The 20,455-nt window shown below is 44.4% G+C and overlaps 1 pseudogene; it reads right to left on the bottom strand.

The window, feature by feature from the left end:
* Positions 1-18,250: 18,250 nt before the first annotated feature.
* On the bottom strand, positions 18,251-20,017 carry LOC148851994 (caffeic acid 3-O-methyltransferase-like; annotated as a pseudogene).
* Positions 20,018-20,455: the final 438 nt, after the last annotated feature.

The raw sequence follows: 20,455 nt of genomic DNA, 5'->3' as shown, positions 1-20,455 counted from the left end.
GGTCCACAGTGAGTATGGCTTTTAAAGTTGCTCAATCCGAAGTGGTGTATGAACTAAGGAGAAGAACCAGGTAGTCCTTGTTGATAGGGTGAGGCCGAGCTACAAAGACAAGGCTACGCTTTAAGACCTGTGATCAAGAAAGAAGTCAGAGGCCCAAGGAATTATCTCCAAGTAAGTAATCTAACGCTCAAGTTAGTAAGATGTGGTAGGTGATCGGGCCGAGCTATGAGGATGTTGGTCCAACCAAAGTAGTAGTGCTGGTCCCAAAAGTAGGATCCCTTACCTCGAGCATGGAGTACTTTTTTATGCCCAAAGATCCGTATCCTGGCTGGAGGTACTCGGGATAGAGTCCCATTCCCTAGTGGAGTCATCTTTCCTTACTCCTCCTTATCCATAATTGTGCTCATCCGCATGACGTGTAGTTGACATGGATGGAAGGATAAAACGGGGGCCACAATAATAGTATAGCTAGGCCAACATGGCCAAGCTAGGATGATGTGGCAGGGCGATAGTTAGGCGGCCACGTGTCTCACAGGACCAGTTCAGCCAGGACCCGAACACCACTCCCCTAGTTTTGAAGTTGAGGAATTAAGTAGTCCAATTCGTTCTTTGACTGAAGAACTTCAAGTTGATGTCTAGATGGGCTTCTGGACCTTTTGGTGTTCTTCGGTGAAGGTCGCAATCTTGAGAACCAGGCAATATAGGGAATGGTCGAGGAATCTTTCCATTGTTGGCTGCATAACTCTAAAAGCTCTGACTTTGGAATCCGAACCATTCCCTAAAATGTTGCACAGTTGTGTAGCTTGGCGGAGGGCCAAAGTGTCAAACTAAGCATCCGAGTTCATCGTATTGGGGCCAAGGAACAACTTTGGTTCCAAATGGAAGTCGAGCTTTGGTGTCGTGGTGATGCTCGGCCAAGGTGCACCAAGATTTGGAGTTGGATCCATATTTCGGAATTGGGGTTTGTGTCATGCTCGGCTTTGACGTGTCGAGCTTCCAAAATTGGGGCTTAGCTCGACCGTATGCTGAGGAAAGGCCTTTTGCTGAAGGTTGGAGTCTGAGCTCTGGAATTGAAGTTGTGATGTTCAGCCACAGGGCACCGAGTTGCGAAGACAGGTTCCTTCGGGTTTGCCGAGCTGTAAAACTAAAGTCATCATGATTCATCCATGCCATGTCAGTCGTTGTCGAGGAGTCTTTCGCTCGTCGACTGCAGAACTTAAATGAGAACCAAAGTTTCGATTCCCAAACCACTACCCCAGTTCTACTGTCGAGGAGGAGAGTCATCGACCAGACTACGCCATGGCCTTGTAGCCTTAAGCAGCCTATCCGAGGACTTGAGTGGCCAAGCCGAAGGTCTGCGTCAAAGGCTGGACCGGTATTGCGGGTCTCCTTGTCAAAGGTTGGATTGGTATTGTAGTTGAACTGGTGTAATTAATAGGCATAGCTACTGCCTACTTAGGATGCCACATCAGTTTTTGAGGCTTTTCGTCGTACATTATTGGTCCGTCGATTGGTCTTCCAAGGCATTGTTAGAGGTGCTTCATCTGCACCATTGATCTCTTCTCGGTCCATACCCCCGAAGGTTATAAAAGGAAAGACAACGGATAGCTTGGCAACTAACACGGTAGATAGCTTGGTGGCCTTCACTCCTCCACTCTTTTGAATTGCTCGGTATGTCCTTTTCATCTCATCAGTCCTCTTCCTCTTCTGGGTCCTTCAGTTGTTCCAATTCCAGCTCTTCACATGGTTCGAACTACGAGCCCGAGCTAAGAGATGTTGTGGCTGCCAAAGTTGAGGAGGCTAAGGCTGGTCCCTTCGAGATGGATACAAAGCTTCCTCTATGGGCAGGTCATCGGTTTGGCACCATGCCCTGCATCTTGGCACCAAGGGATATGGCTCGGATCCGAGCTACATATGCTATTCCCATGGAATACCAAATGAGGTGTCCACTTCCCGGGGAGATGGCCATTGATCCTCAACCCAGTGAACTATGCGTTTATGAGCACAGTTTGGAGGTTGGGTTGTGGTTCCTATTGAGCAAAGGGTTCGTCGAGGTGCTAAACTGATACAAGGTGTTGTCAGTGCAGCTGATGCCAAACTTCTTTAGGTTCTTACTCGGACTTATGTCCTACTGTGTTGTCTGTGATGTCGATATGACCTTCGGGATGGTGAACTTTATGCTCCAGCTGAAACACCACCAGCAGGGGTACTATTACTTCTCCACTCGGTGGAACATTTGGTCATTAGTTGGGCCCCTTCCTCCGTGAAGCACTGGAAAGAGTCGTTCTTCTTAGTGTGCATTCCCAAGGGTCCCCCTTTTCCTACCAAGCTGCGGGAGCTGAGGACGACTCTGCTGCAGCCCCAATGGTCAGCACTCACTTGGGAGGAGAGGTTGGCCCTCAACATGATTCAAGAAATTGACGTTATTGCATACACATCCTCGAAGATATTGATGCTTGTTAGGCTGAGGAGAGGGTGGCTAGTTTGTTTCCTTTACTATTCGTTCATCGAGTTAAATTTATCTTATCTTTCTTTTACTTACATCGAGTATCTTGTGTTGTAGGTACAAGTATGGTTAGCGAGGAATAGATTGTTCACTGAATGAAGGCACTTCGACAAAGACAAGAGCAAGCCGATGTGCAACCAATAACTTGCCCCAAGATAGGAGAACAGCCACATTCCGTGAATAGGGGGCTCTTCGGCAATAGAGAGTCCAGCAATAGGAGGTTGAGGAGGACAACATTGTCGTGGTTGACCCTATAGGGGTTCGTCGTCCCATAGGCACATCTGTAACTAAGGCAGGCAGTAGCTTGGGTCTACACATGCCGAGGTGGTCGGCTTGTTTGGATGACAATGTGGAGATGCCTGGGGTTCCTGAGTAGTTATTGCGGGGAATCATGACAATGTCAATAGCTTGGGAACCAATCGAGGTCGGCAACGGAGCACTAGAGTGTGCACTACTATGGTCTATGGCCTAGGTCTCCTCTTCTTATTCCTTGTGTTTCATTCTCTTTCTTAGTATACTTATCATGTTTGTCTACAAAATGCTTGTTTGGCGATCACGCTAGTTGGTCATCTTAAAGACCTCCAATCATCGTACGAATGGTAACACTCTATGTATCTATGGCAGAAGGCCCAGTTGGCCGAGCTACTAGCTGCTCGGGAGAGATCGGCCACTCTTGAGAGGGAGGTTGCCAAGCTAAAGGTATAGTTGGCCAAGTAGGCCAGCCTCGTCCAGGAGCTGAAGTGAGAGATCGCCAAGCTTAAGGCAGAGAAAGACAGGTTGAGGCAAGAGGCTACTAAGGAGGCAATCAACTAGTACAAGGTGTTAGAGGAGATGCAACTACAGATGGACGAATACACCAAAGCTTCCTTTGCGGCTAGGATCAACCTCTTTTGTCGAATGATCCTTCGCCGCCATCCGGAGTCGGCCGATGAGTCACAGGGCTAGGGTGCTTTCAATCCGGATTATTCGCAAGGATCCACCAAGGGAGCTGATGTTGAGGTCAAAGCCATTAATGGTGTTGCTAACTCTACTGTCGAGGATAGAGCGACTTCCTTCTCTCTCTTTTTTCTATTGTTTTGTTTTTTTGGGGGGCTTGGTATGCCAAGCCTTAAGTGATGTAATGAACAATTTTGAGTTAAATATTTAGTGTTTCTTCTGTCAACCCATATGTTGCTATCCTAATGCCCTTTTCTTTTTCCAGTCGAGGAAAATTTGGCCAGGCTATTATGTGTGTTGGGTTGGGCTATGCCTCGGCATCTTATTATACAATATTCTGTTGGCCTTATTGCACCATTTTCTGTTGGCTGGGTAGGTTGTGCCTTGGGTGACCTCTTTGTACTCCTATGATTTTAGTTCGTTGGTTGAGGCATAGCCAACCAAGCAACAACTCAGCATCCCTAGTCTTCTGCCGATCGAGATGTAGTTGTTCAAGGCATAGCTAGATGGGTTATGCCTTGGCATCCCTAGTCTTGTCGTGATCAAGGTGTAGTTGGTCAACGCATAGCCAGCCGAGTTATGCCTCATCATCCCCGCTCTTGTGCCGACCAAGGTGTGGTTACCCGAGATCTTTCATTTTCTGAGTTCTCAACCATGGGACACTCTGTTTCCGATCACATGAGCCTTTGGGGCCCTTCTAGGGCTAGCCATTTCCCAACTAGCTTGGTTATTATGCTGGCAGATGTGCAGAGTTCCTCAACCGCCCTCAGGCCTTGGTGGGCGGGGGCGCTATTCCTCCATGTCTAGGCTTAGTCGTTGTCAGTTGAGTCGGGTAGCTTAGTCAGTGATACACTACTGAGCTAGGCATAATGGGCTCAGCTATTCGGGGATTGGTGGAGTTAACTCGTTTGGTAGTGCTGCTCAGCTTGTGTATGTACAGTGTGTGCGGTGGGTGTGTGCGCGCCTTGGGGTCAAAGCTATAGCTTAAAAGGAAGGAAACTTTTATTACTTGCAAGTTTACTGTTAGTACATCTTGAGATTTCCCGAGTTCCAACTCCTTAATATTAGTCAGCCATCTAGGTCTTCGAGCCTATAGGTGCTTGGGCCCAAGACCTTGGTGACTCTATATGGCCCTTCCCAATTCAGTCTGAGCTTTCCTTCTCTAGGCACGGGTACTATGACTTTGTAGAGGATGAGGTCACCATCCTCTACTATTGTGCTATTATCTTGACATATGCTCAGACCCGGGCTTCCTCAATCAGGTCTAACTCTATGAGAAGGTCCTCGTCATTCTGGTCTCCATTGAAGAGCTCTGTCTGGAGGGTTGGAGAACCAATCTCTACAAGAACCATAGCCTTGGCCCTGTAGGTCAGGCTAAAGAGGGTCTCACCGGTGGCTGCCCCACGGAGTAGTCCTGTATGCCCAAAGTATGCTCAACGGTTCCTTAGCCCACCTCCCCTTGGCCTGGTCTAGCCGAGTCTTCAGGCCGTGCAACAAGGTTTGGTTGGTCAACTTAGTCTACCCTTTGCTTTGGGGTCAGTGTACAGTCGTGGTCTGATGGTCGATCTTCAGGTCAAAGCAGATGCTTCAAACTTTCGATTAGTGAACTATGCCCCATTATCTGTGATGAGGATGTGTGGAATATTGAATCAGTAGACAATACTTTGCCAGAAAAGTTTCAGGCATTATGCACAGTAATGCGTGCTAGAGCTTCAACTTCTACTCATTTGGCAAAGTAATCCACCGCCACGAGGAGGAACTTCTTTTGAGCAATCACAATGGGAAAGGGGCCGACAATGTTCATCCCCCATTGCACAAACAACTATGGGCTAGTGATTGGCTTCAGGGGGACTGCAGGCTTGTGGTGGAGATTGGAGTGTCGTTAGTAACTGTCGCATCTCCAAACCAATTGGGCCACATCCTGTTTCACCGTCGGCTAGAAATAACCTTGCCGGAGTGCCTTGTATGCTAGCGTGTGTGCACCAAGATGGTCTCCACAAATGGCTTTGTGGATTTCCCTAAGGACGTAGTCTACCTCGGATAGGGAGAGTCATTTCAAGTAGGGGGGAGTATGTGACCAGCGGTAGAGTTGACCCTGTATAAGGCAATACTGGTCTGATGTGTGTTGGAGTTTCTTTGCTTTTGTCCAATCTTCTGGAAGTGTGCCATTGCGAAGGTACTGTGTTATAGGGTCCATCCAGGATGGGTTGTGCTGTACCGGGAGGACGAGGAGAGTTGTCTACGTGATGCTCGACTAGGCCAGGGTGTCCAACCGACCTGATTTGCTAAGGTTGGTTCTTAGGGAGCTGGCCAACTTGGATAGTGCATCAGCTCTTATTTTCTCAGGTCGAGGAATCTACTGGATGTTGAAGTGCTCAAGTCGGTGGATGAGCTCCTGCACCTTCTGTAGGTAACTTACCATCGTGGACATTCTCGTCTAAATATGTCTATGGATCTGGTTGACTACCAATTGAGAGTCACTGAAGGATTCTATTCTTTGAGCTCTCAGGTATAGGGCGAGGCATAGCCCAGTGATCAAAACCTCATACTCAACCTCATTGTTGGATGCTTTAAACTCGAATCTGAGGGCATGCTCTAACACTTTGTCATCCGGGCCAAGGAGAATAAGATTGGATCTACTACCTTGGTGATTGGATGAATCGTCCATGTGTAGGGTCCATATAAAGAACGGCGGGGCAGGATACTTGGTGGTGAACGTGCATTCGACAATGAAGTTAGGTAGGGACTAAACTTTGATTGCAGGCCAGGGTGCATACTCGATGTTGAACTCACTGAACTCCACGCTCCATGATTAAGCGGCCATATGCTTCTAGCCTTTGGAGGACTTACCTAAGCAGTTGTTGGTGAGCATTCGAATAGTGTGGGCCTAAAAGTATGGTCTGAGCTTTCTGGACGAGGTGACCAAAGCCAAAGCTATTTTCTCCAAGTTAGAGTACCGAGTTTCTGCACCACCAAGGACTCCACTGGTATAGTAAATCGGCTTCTATACCCGGTCTTCCTCTTTGACTAGTACTAAGCTGACGACTTCATCCCCGACTGAGAAGTAAAGCAATAGCTCATCCCCAGGGCTCGGCTTGGTGAAGAGAGGCGGTGAACTTAGGTACCACTTTATCTCTTGAAAGGGTTCACATTCCATAGTCCATTGGAAGTCCTTCGGTTGTTTGAGGGCTTTGAAGAATGGCAGATTTACATTCCTTAGCTCGGCTTGGTCAATAAATAAATAGTTATAAATGCATTTAAATATAAATACACATGGAAACAACTTTATGCAGATTTACATCCAATGTCTTCCCCACAATTCCAAAAATGATCGGCCCTCTTTGTATATCAATTTCAGATATGCTAGCATGTGCAATTTGCAGTATCTATTTAAAGCAACTGCACAACCCATTAATGTGGTCCCTAATTAGATTTTTATTCTCTAACACAATCCATCATGTGAAAACTTATACACAATCCATCATGTGAAAACTTATTGGGCTTGAAGCATGAAGCATGAACAAGGGCAGTCCTATACCTTATACTGAAATTTAATTATAATGGGGTGACAAAGATTGAACATTATACCACTTACAAATAGGCTTTGATACCTTGGTAGATAACCATTCAACATAAAAGCTTAAGCTATTAGATAAGAGAAAAAAAAAACAAAAAAAAAAACAATAAACAAGAAAGTGAGCACACACAAAAACAAGAAAGTAAGCACACACATAGGAATTTTAACATGGGGACATTATAATCACACTAATTACTATGGCTGATACAATCTTGTTCACACACACCGCTATTCTATGTAAATGATATTCATAAATAAATAGAATAGGACAATAATTTTGCTTCCAAAACTTCAATCATTAAAAATAATGTGAGCATTGGGAAAATGGCTCACTTGGGCTAAATTTGGGGTCATCATCCATCAAATTAGGAAATTGAGGTGATGAAACCTCCGAGAATAGTATCAAAATCATTTTAGTTCAACAGTGACTCTAGAAGCTTGAGGCACCAACTAAACCAATCCGGGTCAGACTTGGATGTGAGAGGGAAAGGGTTAGGCACCGCTCTCCTGGGTTCAAAGGTTGGGCCCACATGGTGTCCCAAATAAGCACTACTACATATATGGAACCAAATAAGCACATGGTTTTAATTCACAGGATCCATCTAAGTAGAGAGTGTAACACTATACATTGCAGCTGAGGGAGAGTTCATTTCATGTCGAGTAGTGTTTGATCATTATGGAGTAAGAGATTAAGTGTAAGAGACTATTAAGGGTTGATTACCTAATGGGATTTATTTTACTTAAATCCATTATCCTTGGGTTCCCATAGGATGGCTAGATTCATGGATCGTTTAAGTGTAAATGTTGGGCCCATATTAAGCCCATAGTGATGTGCTTTGGGGTTCACAATGTTTAATAGTGAATTCGGCCAACCATTTTTACAAAGGATGAGTTGAACAAATGTGGATTTATGTGAAGTCATTATGGGTCCCACGCCACATAAATCAAACCTAAATTGACCATGCAATACCCTTGGGTCAGGAGCCTTATAAATGATGGGCTTAAGGCCCATAATTAATATGATTATTTTAGCTGCCATATGATAGCTTAATTTGTCATGTGACAAGGGGCAAATCTGGGTATGGAGCACCTAATCTTATAAGAAGATAAGGCATTATCTCTAATTAGAGTCCAGATCTGATTTAAATCTGGATTATCTCCTAATTAGATTAGTAGATAGCTCCATAAGAGATTATAAAAGAGGAGGGGTGAACCAATTCAAGACAGCTTCACATTTTTGCAATTTCTAGTTCACTTTGCACCCTTTTGTCTCTTAGTTTTTCCTAGTTCGACATCAACTTTTTGAGACTGATTTAGATTAGTTCTCCTCCAACTTTCAATAAAAAATCAAGGGATATCAGGCCCATCATCCTCAGTATGGTCTAAGCATTTGGATCTCAGTTTTATAGAAAACTGTGTTGTTGAACTGGCTTTAGGAATAACATTGCGCATTCTTTAGAGGGGACTGGTTTTACGACTGATTTAGATGTGAAATTCAACCATAGGGTTTGCATTTTTGGCATTCATATCAGATAAACATCTCTCTTTGATTAGTTTCAAATTTGGTTTGATTTAGTGTAAGACCGATCCTAAAAAATACAGTTTTTCAAAGCATAGGGATTTTGGTTCATAGAAGAATTAGGAAAATTTTGAAATTTCGATCATTCATCAAGCATGGTTCGGCCACTCATATAATGGATTGTAACACTTCCAACATTGTCAACCCATTTTAGGGTTATTGACCCCCCAATAGTTTAATTGATGTGTTTAGTGAGAGTTTGCCTCTATTACTAAGACATTTATTATAGGTTTAGTTTGTAGTTGTATTAGTTATTAATGATTCTTTTTAGATGAAAGAGTAAAATGACATTTTTGACACCAATGCCCATCACACCAATGAAAGAGTAAAATGAAAGCTATTTTGACTTTTACATAGTCAAGTGTAAAATCCTCACAAGAATGGTAGAGGAAGTTGGGGTGAGAATTCAGAAAAAAAAATTTCATAAAACAACTTCTTTCTGAGTAAAAGTTGGGGTGACTGATGGCAACTGAGTAAGGATCCAACCAGTCATCAAATATGTAAAGTTATCTTAGGGGTCGTTTGGCAAGTCTTTCTTGAAAGATTTTCTGGAAGCTTTAATAGTTGAAAGACGATGTGAGCTTTTGCATCAAGATCATAGGAACTTGAAAACCGTTTGGTTTAGTCATGCCTTTTTGTGTGAAGATGGATTGAAAAAAGGGGAAAAACTCAATTCGAATCTTTTTGAGAATAACCCAAAATGGACTTTCCGCATCTTTTCGGGATTGTGACTTTCAACAACTAGATCTTTTCCAACCAAACGAGAAAAGACCAAAATGTAAATTGCCTAAAAAACCGATAGCCCGCACAAAAAAACACACCAAATGAGGCTTTAGAAGGACTAACAATTTTATTTTATGCACAAAAAGACACACCAAGGCCAAGAGGCAGTTTTCTTCATCTTCTTTCTCTTCACTGAACAATTTTTCGAGACCACTGACGGAAGACATGTTGCTAGCCGTGAGGCTGGGGGTTGCAGGTTTTCTGAAATGTAGCCACAGACAAAGATCCTTCTACCTCTCCTCCACATTTGCTCCTTTTAAAATAGAGGAAATGGATGGTCCTATTCGTTGTGAATGATAATGCCACGTCTACACTTTTTCTAAGGGAAATTAACTGGGAATTTTTCCTTTTTTGGGAGTCCAGTACCACTTTGCTCATCAAATTTTAAAATACGACAATTTAATTTTATGACACACAATTCTATAGTTGGTGTTGACAGATAGAAAAGGCAATTCCCCTCTCCCCATTTTATTATTATTTTTTTCTATTTTCTTTATTTTTGAGCAAGTGAATATTACGACGGCATGCATAATAGTTGGTCATCACCGACGTTTCTGACTTTCCTTCGTACCGACATAATGTCACATCAAAGCGTTATTATGTGGGCGTTAATTGACAATTCCTGTTTGGACAGAAGAGAGATAGATCGAAGACTGTTTTGTACAGTAAAGCAAAATATTTTGGAAAATTGGTGGTGGTTCTCCACCAAGCTGGCCGGATTCGTTTGTGTCTATATATGTAACTTTATTATAGGTTTATGTTCAATGATCAAAAGAAAGATATTTCACATTTTCACTTGTAGGAATTAAACTTACATCGACTAGTTAAATAAATCCTTGTTAACTATTTTTATACTCCTTATCTTATTCAATGGTTCCCAAAACGAAATTTCAAATATAATGCTCACCTTGACACCAAGTATTATTTAAGTCAAAACTTTTAAATAAAACTCATGCGCAATGCATGGGATTGAATGGAAATTCGATTACGTTTGGTTGAGAAATTTTGGTTTTACATTACTTTGTTATAGGCGATACATTCAAGTTTGATTAAATTGGCATGTAACACGTGGCATTCTTAGAGGGTAGCTTCTTCATCCTTTCATGAGGAAAAACTTTGGCTGTTGGCCTCTAACAACCTATACTGTTGTTGAGAGTGATGGAGGGTGATTTGACCCGATCCCTTGAGACGATTACACATGGACATGACTCAGGACAAATAACAAATCAACACCACAGCCTAACTGCGAATAAGTAACGAGCCCGCAGGATAGCTCGCTATGTCATAGTTTGCTATAGGGAGAGCTCGCTATAGCGCGAGCTCAAGGACCCCTGATTTACTAAAAGGGAATACTCCTAGAGTAAGTTTATCCTAGCTCGCGAGTTAGGGTAACCAGCTCACTCCAATACATAGGTAGAAAAACTGCCCCAAAAGCAGCCTTAAGAGGAATCACCTCGACGTACCCCTAGGAGCTTGCTACAAGGTAGCTTGCAATAGGATAGCTCGCTACAAGGTAGCTCGCGACTGAGAGACGCGATGTTTTCAGGTAGCTTCTATCTGACAAGACCGTACCCGTCAGACTGCGCCACACCTCCTGGCTGATGCGCAGTCCCTACCAGTTCAACAAACTACACCCACGTCTCTCGACAGATGGGGGCGTGCCTATCCTCTCGGGGCGCGGCACTCATCCGATTGGGTAGTACCCTACAACGGTTACCTGTGCAACCTTGGTAGATAACGGTTGCGACAAAGGCCCAGTGGTGGTTATGCCCGATTTGACAAGAATGCCCATATTTAAGAGCCCCTTAGTCGAAGGGGAGAAGGTATCTTGCACCTTGTATCTTGAATCTTATCTTACTTGAATTTTCTCTCGAGCTAATCTCAAGCACTTAGTGATCTAGTGCGACCTACACTCTTAGCCTTGTTTACACTCTTCACTATTTTCTCCAGCCTTCTAACTTAAGCATCGAAGTATTCCCATCGGGCAAATCCCCCGGGAATCCTTCATCGTTCTTCTTAGGTACAGTCCGTTGCCAGCTAAGAGCCAGTCAGCAACCAACTAGGAGTTCCCAGATTGCGCAACATCATTTGGCGTCGTCTATGGGAAACACTTCAAAAAGCCTTCCTCTAAGCTTCTATAGTTTCCCTTTGAAAACTTAGCATTCATGGTCTCCTCCAGCAACGCTAGACGTGGTGCCAACCAGAACACTTCTGGGGAGCAACCCCAACTCCCCACTGTTTTTAACGGACAGTTCACCGTCCCCCTCTATGTGAACGGGATTCCCAGTTTGAATGTGCCTCTGATAGTGGCACCCGTGAATGCTTCACTCCCTTCCACAGTTGGAGCAACCTTTGTTGAACCTTTGGCTATTCCCCTAGTGACCAACCCAAACCGGTTGGAAGACTTAGTGCAGTGCATGTGAGCCATGCAAGCTCAAATGTAGTAATTCCAGCAGTTCCAACTCTACCAACAACTAGTGTTGCATCAGGTCTCTTAGTACCAGTACCAACAACAGTTTCCTTCCTTGCCTCAGGCCTAGTAGCCGATTCCCCCTTGGCACCCGGCCACGAAGAAGACCAAGACCTCCCGTCGGAGTGAACGAGAGCCAAGCCTCTTCCCATGGAAGAAAGGAGAGGCCAGCCACCCCCGCCTCGTAGACTATGGGAAGGTCGGGAGCCTCTCAGCCAATCAAGCCTGCATCGCCCCAGCACTTGCAGTTCGAGCTCCCACTCGCAGAGAACTCGTTCGAGGTCCTAGTCACAGGCTACAAGTAGGGCCCTTCGGTTTAGAGCTACCACTAGCAGTCCGAGCCCATTGAGCTCGACAACACTGAAGCATCAAGCACCAATGCTGAGCCAACAAAGCAGCAACGAAGACGCCGGCGAGCTCGCCGAACTGCTACCCGAGTCTCTCTTGAGCTCAAAGGTAAAGAGGAGGTGAGCTTAGGTGAAGTGAAAGCTATCCCTCTCCTCTTAGTTTCTTCCCCACTCTCTCCAGAACTCCTTTCTATCCCCATGCCAAGGGACTTCAAGCTCCCTCCACTGGACGCCTTTCAATCCTAGATGCACCTGGCAAGAGCCAGCAAATCCTGCATGTGTATGGCCTTCTCCACCACCTTCAAAGGGGTAGTCCGCACCTGGTACCAAAACCTCGTGCCCGATTCGGTAAGAAGTTGGGCGCAGTTCGTGCAAGTCTTTACCTCCCACTTTGTCACCAGCAAGAGGTGCCCAAGAACTCTAGAAAGCCTCTTTGGCATAGTTCAAAAGGAAGGGGAGTCCATTCGGAGTTACATCAAGCAGTTCAATGACGCTTATTTGCAGATACCCGATCTGGATCCCACAGTTCGCCTCACTACAGCCAAGCGAGGCATCACCCACAAAGAGTTCAAGTAGCATGTAGTTGTCAATCATCCCAAGACCGTGACCAAGTTCCTCAAGCTCGCAGATCGATTCATAGGGACAGAGGAAGAGATCAACCAGAAGGGCGAGCAGGCCCTTGAGAAAAGAAAGAGGGAACCAGAGCCCCTAGCTCAGGGCGACAACAAGAAGAAGAAGGACAAAGCTTGAGGGGTAAGGCTGGTTCAGCATTTCCAAGCTTCAGCAGCAGAAAGGGACTCTACGCCCCTCAACGCGAAGCGGGCCGAGATCCTCATGGCGATCAAGGATGCTTCGTATGTGAAATGGCCACCTCGGCTGAAGGCCGACCCTAATGTTAGAAATAAAAATTTGTATTGTAGTTTTCATAAAGACCACGGCCATAGTACTGGGAATTGTAAAAACCTCTGCGATGCGATAGAGGAGCTCATTCGTCACGGATATCTGAGAAATTTTATACAAAATAGTAATAGTAATAAAGCAGGTTGGCACGGGGAGTAGAGTAGAGATGCTCCCGAGTCTGGCAGGCAGGCAGAACAAATGTAGAAGCAGCCCCCTGAAGAGAGACAAGTTCGGGGGACCATCCATGTGATAGTTGGAGGTTTGATTGTGGCGGGCTGCACCTCAGCTACAGCTCGCATATCAGCTCGCGAGGCCGCCACGGAAGAACAAAACCCCCCAAAGTGGCCAAGGATGGAAGACCCCACCTTCTTCACTGAAGACGATGCACATGGGGTCCACTACCCCCATGATGATGTGCTCGTCATAAAGGTGAAGATCAACGACTTCGAAGTCAGGCGTGTCCTCGTTGACTCAGGCATCTCAGTGGACATCCTCTTCAAAGCAGCCTTCGACCAACTTCAGCTCCAAGAGAGCGACCTGAAGCCCATGAACACTCCACTTACTACTTGGCCATGAAGTTCCCCACCGACTTTGGAATTGGGATAGCGCGAGGTGACCAGCTCGAGTCTCACAAATGCTATGACACCGCCCTTCAAGGAAAAGCCAAGGTGGCCGATGACCTCGAGCTGGAGTGACATATGGAGCAGAGCGAGGAGCAGGCTGTGCCCACAAAAGAGACCGTCTCCATCCCAGCCTTGATGGAGGACCCAACCCGAACACTTCAGATTGATGCTTCCATTGAGGAGCCTCTGTGATCTAAACTGGTATGCTTTCTACTTGAAAATTTAGATGTTTTTGCATGGTCAGCGGCGGAAATGCCCGACATAGACCCTAGCATTATAACTCATAAGCTTAATACTAATCCTGTAGTTAGGCATGTTAGACAAAAGAAACGCTACCTAGCCCCAGAGCGATGGAGGGCAGTTGACGAGGAGGTCAGGAAGCTCCTTGTAGTCGATTTTATCAGGGAAGTCCATTACCCGAGATAGGTGGCCAACCCCGTTCTGGTGAAAAAGGCTAACGGTAAATGGCGCATGTGCGTCGACTACAGTGACCTGAACCGAGCCTGCCCAAAGGACTGCTTCCCACTTCCAAGGATCGACCATCTAGTGGATGCGACCTCGGGGAATGAGTTTCTGAGCTTTCTAGATGCTTACTCGGGCTACAACTAGATCAGGATGGACCCGACAGATGAAGAAAAGACTGCCTTCATAACCGAGCTTGGCCTATACTGCTACACGGTCATGCCCTTTGGGCTAAAACATGACGGGGCAACCTTTCAAAGACTTATAAACAAATTGTTTGAGCCATTGATTGGCCAAAAAGTAGAGTGTTATGTAGACGACATGGTCGTCAAAACCTAGTTTTCATGTGACTTAATACAAAGACTTGCATTTAATTTTTGAAATTCTGCATAGATTTAATATGAAGTTTAACCTGAAAAAGTGTCTTTGGTGTCAACTCGGGTAAATTCCTGGGATACATTGTTAACCAGCACGGCATTGAAGCCAATCTGGATAAAGTAAAGGCCATCTTAGACATGAGACCACCCCGAAAAATGAAGGAGGTTCAGAGGCTGAATGGCCGAATAGCCGCTCTGAGCCGCTTCATGTCCAAGTCAGTAGACCTTGCCTACCTTTCTTTAAGGCAATTAAAAGCAAAGGGTTTGAATGGACCCCAGATTGTTAGCTCGTGTTTGACGAGCTCAAAAAGTACCTCGCTAGCATACCAATCTTAACCCAGCCCAAAGAGGGCGATGTTTTAGAGTTGTACCTCTCGACAAGTGATGAAGAGGTCAGCTCGATACTAATAAAAGAGGTAGATCGGGTCCAACGACCTATCTACTATGTTAGTAAGGAGTTGTAGGGAGCAGAGACAAGTTATCTAGAGATAGAAAAGTTGGCCTACGCACTAGTTATTGCAGCCCGAAAGCTCCGGCCGTACTTCCAAGCTCATACTGTTATCGTCCTCACCAACAAACCTCTGAGGCAAGTTCTACTCAAGCCCGAGGTCTTTGGTCGATTGACGAAGTGGGCCATTGAGCTCAGCGAGTACGACCTCCAATACAAGTCGCGAACTGCTATTAAGGCCCAAGCCTTAGCAGACTTCATCGCGGAGTGCACTTTCAGCTTCAAAGTCCTTAGGCCGGTTGAGCACGAGGCCCCCAGTTTGGGCGATCTCAGAGCTCCCAAGCTGGTTGAGTCCGAGCACTGTGAGGTAGCAACTAGTGCGGCATCTCTCCTAGTTAGGCCAAGCACGAACATGGTGGAGAGGATGTCAAGGTTGAGGGGAAGACAGTACTCGTAAAACAGAGAAATAGTCCCAACTACGTTTTGGATGGAGTTGGGGTGAAGCTAGTCAATCATGACGTTGAAATGATTCAAAGCCTCCACTATCAGAGGATGCAGAGGAAGACGTAGGCTAGCCACAAACTGTTCCTGAAAAATCACTATCTTGTTGGGACCATGCTCCCAGGGAAAGTTACCAGAAGGGAGACTGTAGATGAGGTTCCGGGAAGGTTAAAATGAAGAACTAAAGACCTAAGTCTCTCCATCAACATGGAGGAGGGACCAAAGCGGTCGGGCTCCCTGCCCCAAGAAGTGGAAGCCATCTCACCGGAGGCCTCCCAAGCCTCCAGGGCCTGCCCCCAAGATCCTCCTGAGCTCGAGGGAGTGTCATCCTAGTTACCGTCTCGGGAATAGACGTGGTACGGATATCCAAACATATTGACAATATGATAAGACTCGCCAGAAAAGAAGAGACGGTGTTAACGAGAGAAGAGCTCAGGCAGCTAGATGGATACGCGACCTTAGAATCCGAAGACAAGGCAAGTTAGCATAAAAGAAAATGAGGCCTGGGGCCCTCCTATTTATAGCCATTGTGCCCTCAAACCAACAACTCGGATTGAGACAGATCTGACGATTCATAGTCAAGCTGACCGCACATCTTCTAAAACCGAAATGTGACTAGCTACACATCTCCCATGATTGAGGTAATGACGGTTGCACGACTTCCGGAGTTAAGAGCCGCTTTGGTGCATTTCTCGACATTCAAAAGGTCAGAAATCCCTTGACTTCTGCATGCACATTTAATGTGAGTAGTCAATCAAGTTTGAACTTCGATCAAATCCACCCGTCACACTTCATGAACTCCTCACGCTAAGGTAGCACCCTTAGCTCGAGGAGTGGGGGCAATTGATGGAAGGTGATTTGACCCGACCCCTTGAGACAATGACACGTGGACACCACTCAGCACGAGTAACAGCTCAGCACCACAGCCTGACTGCGACTAAGTAACGAGCCCGCAGGACAGCTCGCTATGTCATAGTTCGCTATAGGGGGAGCTCGCTATAGCGCGAGCTCAAGGACCCCCGATGTAGTAAAAGGGAATACTCCAAGACAAGTCTATCCCAGCTCACGAGCTAGGGTAACCAGCTCGCTTCAATACTTAGGCAGAAAAACTGCCCCAAAGGCAACATTAAGAGGAATCATCTCGAAGTACCCCTAGGAGATCGCTACAAGGTAGCTTGCGACTGAGAGACGCGATGTTTTCAGGAAGCTTCTATCTGACAAGACTGTACCCATCAGACTATGCAATGTCTCCTGGTTGACGATGCAGTCCCTGCCAATTCGACAGACTGCACCCACATCCCTCGACGGATGGTGGCATGCATGTCCTCCCGGGACGTGTCACTCATCCGATTGGGTAGTACCCTACAATGGTTACCTGCACAGCCTTGGCAGATAACGAATACAACAGAGGCCCAGTGGTGGTTACGTAGAGTAGTAGCACGACAATGCTGAAGAAGAGATCAAGAATCCCATTGGAATTCGACGCAGAGGTGGCGAATCATATCTCTGCATCTCTCTGCGATCGTGTCAAATGATAGTACAGCTCACGGCTCTGGCTGCAGAGTGAGATGGTGTACTGGATCTCCGATGCGGATTCGAAGGTCCAAGTATCAGAAGATGTGGTGTCTGATGTGTGAGTGCACCGAGACGATGTGGTAAAATAGGTATTTTAAAAAGATGATCATCTCTTTTACTTGTTCCGTTTTGGTCATTGTGGAATACTAAAAGATGCTAGGTCATGGAGACAGCATCATCAATGCCCAAAGAACACAAGGTCAGGAGGGTGAGGCTGGATTGCAAGGTTAGAGAGAAAACCACAAGACCAAATACTATGTGAGGCCGAGGTCCGAGGTTTGAGGAGCTACAAGGCAGAGATGTTAGAACCATCATATGAGGAGCCATAGAGGTACCTATTCAAAAAGATTAATGAGATAGTGAGGTTGCAAATCCCATAGGGCTACAAGGTCATAAATCTCACAAGGCTGCATGGCATTCATCCTACAAGGCTTTGAAGTCGTGGATCCTATAGGGTTGAAAATGACAAACTCAACCTCCTTATGAGGGAAAACACAACAAATAATACTATTGTCAACCCATTTTAGGGTCATTTAGTAAGACACCCCTTATATTTTAACCGATCAAGTCTGATCCAGTCCAATGTGAGTCCATTATAAATAAATCAGGTCCAATCCAATCTAATGAATATTTTGGTCCAATCTGGTCCAGTCCAATGTGAGTCCATTATATATAAATCAGGTCCAATCCAATCTAATGAATATTTTGGATCATTTTGGACTGGTCCAATTAATGTCTGGGCCATTTAATAACCTGTTCAAATTTGTTTTAATTATCCAAATTTGCTCAATTTACACTTATATTCTTATCTTTTATCAATGGATCAGATATTGGCTCAATCCAACCCAATCTAATATAAATTCATTATGGATGGACCATGTCCAACCCATTCCAATAAATACTTTGGACCATTAAATCTTGACTGATCTAATTCATATATGTTATTGGTCTATCCAATCCATCCAAATTGATTTTGGTTTGGATGGGTCCAATCCAAAACTGGTCCATTGACGCCCCTAATCATGGGGACTCAGGAGATAGCAGGAAATAGGAACTTTAGACTTGCTTTAGGAACGAGAGAATATATGTCCAGTGTTTTTGGAATTTGGGAAAGATTATACCAGATTGAAGCATGTGTTATTGGAAAATAAAATATGCACACCATAAAGATCAAACTGCATTTCATTCTTATTCGGATGCATAATTTAAAAAAGTCACAAACAAGTTCGAAGGTAAAAAAGAAAAAAAAAGGAACTAATTATTTGTGGAACTCCATAACCCAAGTATGGTAAGCATTGCAAACAATTTCACAACCAGCAAAGCCCGAGTCTATTGCCAAGGCCTCAAACTCATTTTGTGTCCTCTCTTTTCCTCCAGGGCAACAAGTTAGTACGACTAAATCATATGTGAAGGCGATATTAGAGCGGTAACTAGCTTCTGGAGCCATTGGAAGAATTGATTCAACAATGATCACTTTTCCTAACTTTGGTAGGGCTTTCCAACAGTTTCTCAAAATCTTTAAGCAGTCTTCATCATTCCAGTCATGAAGTATCCACTACAAAAATCACAAAAATTAAAATATATATATATATATATATATATTTGGAGACATTAAATCACAAAAGAACATATCCAGTCTATGTTTTATCACTTCCTTGATTTAAGGACTAATAGACATTATGACTTTCTTGATTTGTAAACTTTATTTGCTTTAAATGACTTGATACTACAAAGAGATTCATGGTGAATGTAATTCTCTTCTAGATATCGTGGGACATATCCATTCTACCCCTCTCAAGAACTAAAAGAAGAACTAACCTTCATAAAAATGGTTTCTCCTTTGGGGACATATTCAAACATATCTCCTCCAACATGTTTCACACCTGTCCCATGGTTACAAATACTTTTTGAGTTTCTGTTAGCTGTTAGAAATTAAACGAAGTAGAAAAGCTGGGTTTTTTCTACTAATAATTATCAAGCCAAGCCAAATAAAATTCTTACCAGGGTAGGATGGTGCTGCTTCTATCACATGAAGCAAATCAAAATTGATACCTTTGATTTGAGGATACCTAGATGTAATCATTTTTAGTGTGGTTCCATTCCCACCTCCCACGTCAACCACCTCTTTAAGACCTCCAAATCCCTTGTATGTGTCAAGAATCTTCTTCAAGACTATTGTGGTGTGACCTGACATTCCTTTATTAAAGAATTCGTTATACCTTGAATCTTTCTCACAGTACTGAAATAAGGTCATTCCATGTACCTTATGGAAAGGAATTCCACCTTCCAATATAACATCTCTCAGCTGGTACCTGCAAGCAGCGATAAAGTTCAGATAGAATGTAGTGTTTTTTTTTTTTTTTTTCTCCTGGAAATACAGAATGCATGTCACATAAGGAGTGATGGTGGTGGTGGAATATTTTGCCCAAATCTGAGATCATAGCTCGGCAAGTAAGATCATACCAGCTATCAATGAGCGACTTGTCCTGATGCAGTAGAAGCAGGGGTCGAAGAGACACTCCGTCCTGGCTGTTGGTGAAAAATTTGCAGACAGGAGCCAAGCCATAACGCCTTTCCACTTGGTCATTGTCCCGTTTGACGAGAGAGCATTTAAGAACAGAGTAGCTCGTCAGTAGAGACAAGAGACGGTCGAGCATGGATGCTGCATCTGGGTTTTCAGTGTGAAGGTGCAAGGCAATCTCTGAGCCGAGAGGCACGCATCAGGGCCAGCTCTAGATATGATCTCGAACACATCTAGTTCTGTAGTGACTTTCAAGGCCATAGGAAGCACTGAAGCACTTGCCAATTGCATGGCCGCCAATATACAGTTTTCTTCTTCTTTCTCTTCATTTGGGGTTTCAAAGTGATTACTGAGGATTAAAGCCATACTCACTGTATAGTAGAACTAGAAAGAAAGCTACACAGTTAGAATAAAGATAATCCCTCTCTCACGGCTCACAATCTCACTGTTTATGAAATATATAGAGGCTCGTCCATGATGCTAATGACATGTGATGTGAATTATTGATATGATTTGTAGTTTGATGGCAACCAGGTATGCTTCTACTTATACTTTTGGTTTTTTTTTTTCTTTCTTAGCAACGAAAATATCTTCTTCTTTTTTTCTTTGATTAACAGAATTTCACTACACAAGTAAAAAAACAATAAAGCAAATACAAAAAACACCAAAAAAATGAAATTACTCTAATAGCTTAAGCTTTTATGTTGAATGATTATGTAGCAAGGTATCAAGCATAGATCTTACCTTTTCACTTCCTTTGACCTTCATTAAAATGAGCATGCTGAATCAACGTAATAATATAGGCAGGATGGAACTCAAAATTATTTTAATAAGACTGAAATCTTGATAA

Source organism: Nelumbo lutea, chromosome 5 (assembly GCF_056320005.1).
Source record: "Nelumbo lutea isolate HS-2025 chromosome 5, American lotus-T2T, whole genome shotgun sequence".
Taxonomy (NCBI): Eukaryota; Viridiplantae; Streptophyta; class Magnoliopsida; order Proteales; family Nelumbonaceae; genus Nelumbo; species Nelumbo lutea.
Note: the sequence above shows the minus strand (reverse complement) of the source record. Positions and strands in the feature narration are given on the sequence as shown.